Source organism: Odontesthes bonariensis, chromosome 2, assembly GCF_027942865.1.
Source record: "Odontesthes bonariensis isolate fOdoBon6 chromosome 2, fOdoBon6.hap1, whole genome shotgun sequence".
NCBI classification, from domain to species: Eukaryota; Metazoa; Chordata; class Actinopteri; order Atheriniformes; family Atherinopsidae; genus Odontesthes; species Odontesthes bonariensis.
In genome coordinates, this window is record NC_134507.1 from 6,002,868 (window position 1) to 6,012,078 (window position 9,211).

Genomic DNA, 9,211 nt, shown 5'->3' on the forward strand with positions numbered 1-9,211 from the left:
ATTTTGCAGCCAGTAATGCACGTTTTTTTTCTTCCAACATGGATCGTCCTCTTTAAACATATATGTGATGAATCTGAAAGCAAGGGGACAAGATTTTTTATGGTAAAATATGTTTCTTTCTCATTTCATTGCATTTGTATTAGTAGTTTATAATAATCATGTTTCAATGAGTTTGGTTGTTTGCCTTTGAACACTCAATATACATGGAAAAGACTTCGAAATCCCTCATCTGAATCCCCAAAAAACACTGGCTGTTGCCAAAGTGGGAAATAATTCTTTTATGTGAGGTCTACTTCACAGCAGATTCTGCGCTAATAAACATGTGACAACCGCAAAGTCATTTTTCTGATGCAGGAATGACGACCGTACCCCTCCCTGTTAGGGAAAAGCCAGACATGCGTGGGAGCGTTTCCTGTGTGAAATAGGTGTAGCAAGTGGATTATCAAAAAAAAAGAAGGAAAAGAAAAAAGGGCAGCTCACTCAGGGGCCAGTGACTAATTTGGGTAAAAATTTTGACTGTAAAAACATGGCACTCATTAACTAGTCTTTAACTGAACTGGAAAAAAAAAAAAAAAAAGCCAACGAATGAGGCCATTTTCCAGTTCATCTCCCACAGAAGATACCTTTCTCTCTAGAAATGTGATATTCTAAACTTTACGGTCGTGGAAAGAACTAAAACGATGCAGCCGAAGAAGTCTGTGTTTGACACATTCAACTTGTTCATGGAGCTGCACGATGAATGATAAACATTTAAGTTCAAAAACGTCTCCAGAGCCATGTATAGGAGGGTTGTCTCCTCTTTTGTCCTTGATGCCTCGGAGTCATTTCTCACTCCTGCCATCTGTATTGACAGGCGAAGTTTGCTGGCTAGGCCTTTTAAATGAAATCGTTTCTATTGATCCCGGTTAATCATTTGGGGTTCGATCTTCTGTGTCTTCTTTGCATCTTCTTTGTGTCTTTAATGTACATGTATATGAATATACACATAGACACACAGTGTGTAGTGAATTATATATATGTAGTTCTGTAGTTCAGACATTTTGGCTTGAAAAATTGTGCCTCAGTATGAGCCCAATGAAAATGTTCCTTAACATGATGCAATTTTTTAATTTCTCTCAAGTTGTGATTTAAAAATAGCAGGTTTTCCTGAACTCATCTTATGCAATTCCAGGAAGAGACTAGATACATTACTCAAGGTTCTGGGTGTGGTTCCACTCAACAGTTTACATGGCAGTCGGGTCAACCCATGTGTCCTTGATAATCACAATTCGGGCCCTGGCAGGAAACAGCTGTGACTTATGGTGGACTTTAAACCTTTAAACACTGGTGCGTTTGTGTGTCATGCCTCCTACCGCCCTGTCAGACACATAGGATTCCTTCAAATATTGACACAAGTAGACAGACTGAGTAAACATTAAGACTTCTTTGTCAAGGCCGTTTTTATTTCAGGCTGACCGGTCCATGACCGTGGGCACGCATGACTTCTCCACTGAATCTTCCTGGATATGGTTCTGCTCAGCCATAAGCAGCAGCCCCCAGCCTCCCTGAGCAGCTGTCAACGGGCTCCAGGGACAGAAAGGGAGGCAGAGAGAGCCGCCCTGCCCCCAACTTCTACCAGCCTGCCTGCTCTCACTGCAGGGGCTGAAGGGGGGGATGGGCATCCGTACTGAGGGATAAAACATGGCGAAATAATGAGCAATTCCTCAGCATCTCCTCTGAACAGCAGTTTTTAAGGACGTGGCTTTAAATGAATGATTCGAAGCCGCCACGTTTATCTGTCTCTCTCCCAAATGTATAAACCGGTACTTGGCCTTATGTGTTGCCCATCTGGCCTTGTGATCCTTTTCATGCTCAACCTCCTGCTCACCACTTCCTCCATTGTCCTCTACTGGTGTTCTTTACTGGAAGCACGGTCACCTGAAACTTCCTCAGGCTTTCACACTGGAAAAAATCTAAGTCTTACTAAGTATATTTGTCTCATTTCTAGTCCAAATATATCATTACACTTAATATAAGACACAACTGCCTAACAAGTACTATTTCAGCCAGATATAGGGACTTGTTTGAAGACAATACATCTTGAATATTGTTAAGTGAAAAAGTCTTGAAAACAAATAGTTTTGAGTCGTATTTCCCATGAAACAAGCTTTTTTTTGACATTTGAAGAGGTTTTTAAGCTAATTTCAAGATCATTTTTATCTCAAAAGTACTAAATATCACATCTTATTTCAAGAAATCTTGACAAGCCGATTTTCACTAGTTCCACTGGCAGATTTTTTTGCTTATTTCAAGCAAAAACGTCTTGTATTTGTTGTTTTTCTTACTTATATTTGGAGGGGCATTTTTTCCAGTGCAGAACTTCTGATTTGTTCTAAACATTACAGGAAGGAAGAGAGTCTGTGCCGTCGTCACTGGAAAATGATAGTGATTGAGATTAAGTGTAAAAGCAATCATCAGCATATGTGAGAAAGCTTTACATATTGACAATGTCTATGTACTTTATTAAGGAAATGCACCTCGTAAAGTTTAAATCATGCAGGATTGATGGTGAGCTATGATGCAAAAGAGGATCTGAATGAAATCCCAGCCTTATACTCATCAAAATGTTTTATAATATCAGTGTGTATATAATTATGTGAACTTACAAGAGAACCATCATTTCATTCAGTTAAGGAATAAGTTCTGATTAAAACAATGTGGCACAAGAAAACAGACTCGACACACTTGAAATTCAAGGAATCACATCTTCTGCCACACCCCTGCATTTTCGTCACTCTGTCGTCACCCAAGAGCCAGAACAGTCCCACACAGATGGGATAAAGAGTGTAATATCATGACGTTTGTTGCTTGTAGTGTACATTATCACACTGCTGAGCCAGTTTTTGAAAGATTTTGAAGACAAAAAAAACGTGTGTCAGCTTGCCCAGACACCGGCAGCATTTGCTATGAGACCCACGCTTATAACCTAAGCATCTCTGATAGATCCTGGAATTTTGCTTGAGGACAAAACTTTTGGGGGTTTTGTTTCAGTTAAAGTCAACATGGTTGTTTTGTCTTCTTTGTGTCATTGTGTTGGCCCTGTGATGGGCCTGCGTCCTGTCCAGGGGGGCACCCTGCCTCTCGCCTGATGCACCCTGAATTGGATAGCGCCCATATGGAAAATGAACAAATGAAATGTTTCACCCATTTCTTTCAATGCTACCTCCAAATTAGCCTGCCAAAGTAGATAGATAGATAGATAGATAGATAGATAGATAGATAGATAGATAGATAGATAAATACTTTATTCATCCCAATTTGGGAAATTGTATGAAAAAGCGACATACGTTTTTACATTATTTTCAGGAAAAACGTGAATTTTTTCAAATTAATTTTCTTTGTGACAAATTGCTAAACAAGGGCCTATACGCTTAAAGTGCAAAATTAGCTTGTTTTAACAGCAATAGCAATTACTTTGCTTTAAGACCACCTGTTGGTCAAATAACAGACATTAGCATTAGCATACGCTTAACTTTATGTCAGGCACTGATTAGCAGATTTCAGCATGCTAACGTGCTAAAGTGAGATGGTGTATGCTGAACTCTACCTGCTCGTTAAGAGCATACTAGCATTGTTATGGTTAGCATGCTGTCATAGACTTTTAAGTCAAGATACTGCTGTACCGTTATATACTATATAACAGTATATAACAGTTATATACAAGGTGATGCATAGCTTAAATAAGCATAACTTGAAGCTACATGTGTTGCTAATGCTAATTGTTTTTCTGATTGATACAAACTGCTTTTAACAATACGTGTGCCTCCAAGCACAAAGATATTATGAAAATTCCTCTTTTTTAAATGATTTCCGTTTTTATTATTATTATTATTATTATTTTTTTTGTAATGAGCCAAAGCTAATCCAACCGCTATTGCGGGCTAATAAAACCCATTAGGCTAATTTCTACACACATTTATCGCTGACTGCATTAAATTGTGTATTATTCACCTGATGCAATAGCTTAATTTTCCTTCATAACCTCCTGTTAAGGTCTGGGTACACACGAAATAATCCTTGAGAGAACTGTCTCAGCATTGTAACAGGCTGCCACATAACAGCACACATTGTGATTAGGATGTTTTAATATCTTAACATACTTGTTTATATTATATTTATAGTTTATACTATTATATTTTTCATTCTTTTGGTGTTTACTTTGTCCACAGTCACATTCCTACATGTGTTCATATTTGCTGCATTGCTTATCAGCCACGTCCTGTTTTTGCTTGGCTTTTATAGTCATCCTCCAACCCCTGAGTGCACTCCGGCTGCTCGAGATCTTCTTTATCTGTGAAACGCTATGAACCACAGTGCGTTACCAACATCAAAGGCATCGGGCACGAAGGAAAAGCACATTCCAAGATCGTTGACTCACTCACAGTGAGTCATACGCACATAAATCCAGTTCTCGTCATTGAACTGTACAGATTAAAGGTTGGAAACTAGTTTATTAAATTTGAACCGTTTCTCTCGGTGATTGTGAAATGTGATATGAGACAATGGAGCTGTTGTCACTGAAATTGGATTAGGTAACTTATGCGTGTGTTCATAGAGTGTGTTTGAGCACGCAGTTCTTAAGTGTCACTGCAGCGCAATGATGTGATTTTTAACTGTGAAGAAAATGTGTGAAAGCTAAATATAGGAACAGCAGCCTGTGCATAGAACTGACTGCTTTGTGTGTATGTGTTTGAATGCACACCAGTGTAGATTCTTTGCATGCTTGCGTTGACGTTTTGTGCCCCCTGTTTGTGTGTGTGTGTGTGTGTGTGTGTGTGTGTGCGTGTGTGTGTGTGTGTCCGTGTGTGTGTATGTGTGTGTGTGTGTGTGTGTGCGCGCGTGTGCAGCCCAGCCCTTCAGCAATGCTGTTCCCATCTGTGGGCCCTGCCTCCTCACAGCTTGATCTCACCACCACATCCATTGTCTGCCTAATCTAGACTATTAACATTGCAACACCACAACAGGCGCTTACTGGCTCCAAAAAACTCTCTCCTCAAAACGGGCCGCAATCTAATTAACTTGGAAGGGTGTAGGGGCATCCGGCAAGTCAGTTTGCGTGTGTGTGTGTGTGTGTGTGTGTGTGTGTGTGTGTGTGTGTGTGTGTGTGTGTGTGTGTGTGTGTGTGTGTTAGGTTAACAGGATCTAGTTGATTAGCAGCTTTCTGATAGTGGGAAGAGGTCCAGCTGCCACAGGTGTTTGGATGAAAATCCTTACTCTTGGGAACTGACCACATTGGGCTTAATGCTCATTTACTGTCTTTCTTCACATGTAATAAGAAATACATATTTTACACCAATTTATGTAACCAAGCAGGTGTTCATTAATTCTTAATGATGACAGGATTCATGTCTGGAAGAGATAAAAAAAAAATGACAGAATACTTGAGTGAGACATTCTCGGAAAATTCAACCACAAATTGTATTGTTTTTGACTCTCATATGAATAATGACTACAAAGTAATCTTGTTCGTTGGGCTGAGTATATGATTATGACCTTATTTCATAAGGCTACTAACTCTAACAGACAGTTTTTATATTGCCTCCGGTAAAAGCTACATAAAAGGGGAATGAGTTCTAATGTACCCAGAGGGTCCAGTTATGTAACCTGTTCTGTTTTCTTTTTGTATATTTATAACTTTAAAAGCTAAGTATTTGAATGTTTTCTTTCTTATTATGTAATGATGTTTCTGATGAATGATGGCAAATTCTCGCAGTCTGTTTTACTTGCTTCGAGGCAAAGCAAAGCAGCTTTATTTTTGTAGCCTAATTCACACACACATGGAATTCACTGTGCTTGTCATAAAGTAAACGTTACAACGAGTGTTATTAAAGAACCAAATACAGACTTCGGTCTCGAGACACAGCTGAAGAAAGTGGCTAACTCTAAGGCTAATTAGATGAAACCAAAAGTGCTGCTGTGGCCTGGTGTCCAAAAGAAGAAGAGACAAGAACAGAACAAGACTTGACATGGAAGGAAAAATAACTAGACCAACAACAACAATAAAGATCTGGCAATGAACACAGAAATACTGAGATAACAGATATATGAACAGCAGTTGTGTGTAGATCAATAAACTAAGACCTGGTCGGAATCAGGAACGGGAAGCAAAAACTAAACTGAAGGCAGGAAGAAGACATTGATTCAAAATAAAACAGAAAGTACAGGAGAGCTAAAACATAACAACTCTGGAATCCAAAAGGCTAAGGCAACAAGTAAAGTGAGAACATAACAAAACCCAAAGACCGTGACAGCATAATAAAGGAAAAACAGCATGAAAATAAAATCAGAGACAAAAAAATGATTAGATAGTAACTGCCACAAAACAATAAAACTCTAATGGCCTTAATACAGCATTGGGTCTGACCCTGCCATTTCCTCCCAGTAAAGGTGGATCTATGAAATTGCTTATATAGCCCCACTCACATCTCCTCCCCCCAGTTCTATCCCCCCAACTGTGCAAAAATAGCTTTGCTACTTAAATTACGTCAACAGAACTCCAACAACTCCTAACTCTCAATAAGTGTGAGAATCATGCTTTTCAGAGCAGCATCAACAGCTTTGGTCCCAATGACCAAAGCAAAGCCAAGCGAAGCTGGGCAGAATCCGACTCTGGAGCGATGGGCCCTGGCAGGTAAAGGGCTAATCTCCGGCAGCTCCAGTGCAGGGGGGGGGGGGTCACTAATGAAAACGGGACAGAGAGAGATAACACATTAGAAAAAATAAACTTATAGGCCGACCAACATGTCTGCTTTCAATCGACTCACAGATAAATGGTTGGAGCAGTCTCATTCTTCGTGGGCTAGTGGCAAAACAAAGCTGTTTTGGGATCGAATCTGCTTAGCCGATGTCCATCCTCAAAACGAATGTCCTTTTCGGTGTTTTGATGGGACATGGCAACGTATAAATAAATATAAATAAAGTGTTGTAGTTTTACACCTTGTGGGTAACACACAAAGGCTTACAGAGTCTCATTTCATGCCATCATAGCCATAAACTGAAAATGTTAGACCCACCATCTTTGTAACAAGAGCTAAACACGCGAAGCAGCTTCTCCACCGAGCTTGTACTGACCTCTCCTGTGCCAGTATCTTGCCCAAGGATACTTTGACATGAAGACTTGGAAGCTGGAGATCAAACCAGTCGAAAGATGGCCACTCGACTTCCTAAGCTTTTTAATCCAATTCTATATTAAACTTGAATCCACTACAATGGTTTTAGAACTGATGTGTTGGTGTTTCTGGTATCAGCCAGTTTTCTAGCAGCAGCATTCTGACTGAGCTACTGTAGTCTACCCTACAACAAAGAAAAGCTTCAACATCAAAGCAAGTGGTGCCAAAGGGCTACGTTGCACATGGCTGGAAGTGGTAGCTAGCTGCCAACCAGAAACAAAGCAGCAAAAAACACGACGCAAGGCCGTCAACAAGAGAAAAATAAAGATGGGTCTTCAAAAACTCTTTTAACCTGAGTATGTCATGTTTATACTTTGAGGCCATCAAGTACTGGGCGATTACATTTTTACTGAACAGCTCATTGGGTTATGTGATCAGTAATGTGGGTGATATGCAGTGTTGGGAGTACCGGCGTTTAAGTATAACGGCGTTACTAACGGCATTATTTTTCCAGTAACGGAGTAATCTAATTAATTACTTTCCCCATCGTTACAACGCCGTTATCGTTACTGAGAATATAAAGTGGCGCGTTACTACAATTTGGTTGTAGGCTTTCGGCTACACATCAGCTGCCTGGAGAGAGCAGGGGTGGGGATGATGTCACCGTTGCAAATGCGATGATGATTGGCTGGGTGGGCGGATGACCTACTTGCGCTGTCTTACTGCACGCGCTAAACACACACAAGACAGCGGCGACAAGCCAGGGAAGTTCACAGGTATCGTTGTCTAACTGGAATTACCAGAGCTGTACGGCTCCGGTATTTACTGGCACTACTGCTCACTCGTGGAGATAAAAGGCAAGAATGTGTATGTAACATGCACGCTATGCCCAGGGATAAAACTTTATCCACGTCTGCCTCAAGTAACTCAAATCTAATGAAGGACCTCACATCAACCCATGCGCATATGAAGCACTTCTTGCTTCTGCAGCTAGCTAACCCAACCCCAAGCCCAAATGCAGCTAGCTAACCCAACCCCAAGCCCAAATGCAGCTAACGTGAGCCCCAGTGAAGGAGACAGAGCCACTCGAAAACAAACACTCAATTTTCTTGGTCAGAATTTATTTATTAATTTATTTCTATGCATCATATGGCAGGCTGCAATCTATTGAGTTCAAATAAATACCGAATGTTCTAAATTACTGTGTTTTTAGATCTTCTATATAGGGAGTATGGGGAAATATTCACTGAGTCTGGTCCATTTTTTTTCCTTTAGCACAAGTTTCTTGTGTTTTCCTTGAATGAATTCAATCACTTAATATAAACATATTTGATGTTAAAGATGTTATAGAACGTAACAGCGTTATAGAACACAAAAAATAACGCCACAGTTACTTTGCTGAGTAAAGCCTGGTTTATAGTCGGTAACGCAAGACGCAACGCAAGACGCAACGCAAGACGCAAGCACAAGCCACTGGCTGTGGTCGAAACCGTCTACTACTTGAAAACGGCATACTCATCGATCAGACAGTATGCAGAGCGTTTACACACAGTGCACTTCACTCCTGCCCGAGCCGAAATCAGCCGGCCTGAAAAGCTGATTTCCCTTAAGCTATAAACTCTGTAAATATATAACTTTAGCAACATTTGAAACATTTTCAGGTGAGAAAGTAGTCGTTTAGACCCCCAAGGTGTTGAAAATCTGACAAAATACCGGCTATTTACAAGAAGAAGAAGCATGAATCCACTCGAAGAGGTCCTGGCGGTGAATTTGCTTTCATCGTAGTATGCTTGTCATTGAAAAAACCCGCTACTCCACCTACTGTCCTGGCGGTGAATCGCCACGCAGCACACGCAAGCGCCGGCAAAGCTAAATGAAGCATAAACGTCTCGAGCCATTAACACCAGCGCAAGGGCAGTTAAAAGAAGTATAAAACTCAGCCTTTACTAATTACTTTTACAATGTGGTAACTGAGTTACTAACTCAATTACTTTTTAGGAGCAGTAAATAGTAACTATAACTAATTACTTTTTAAAAGTAACTTGACCAACACTGGTGATATG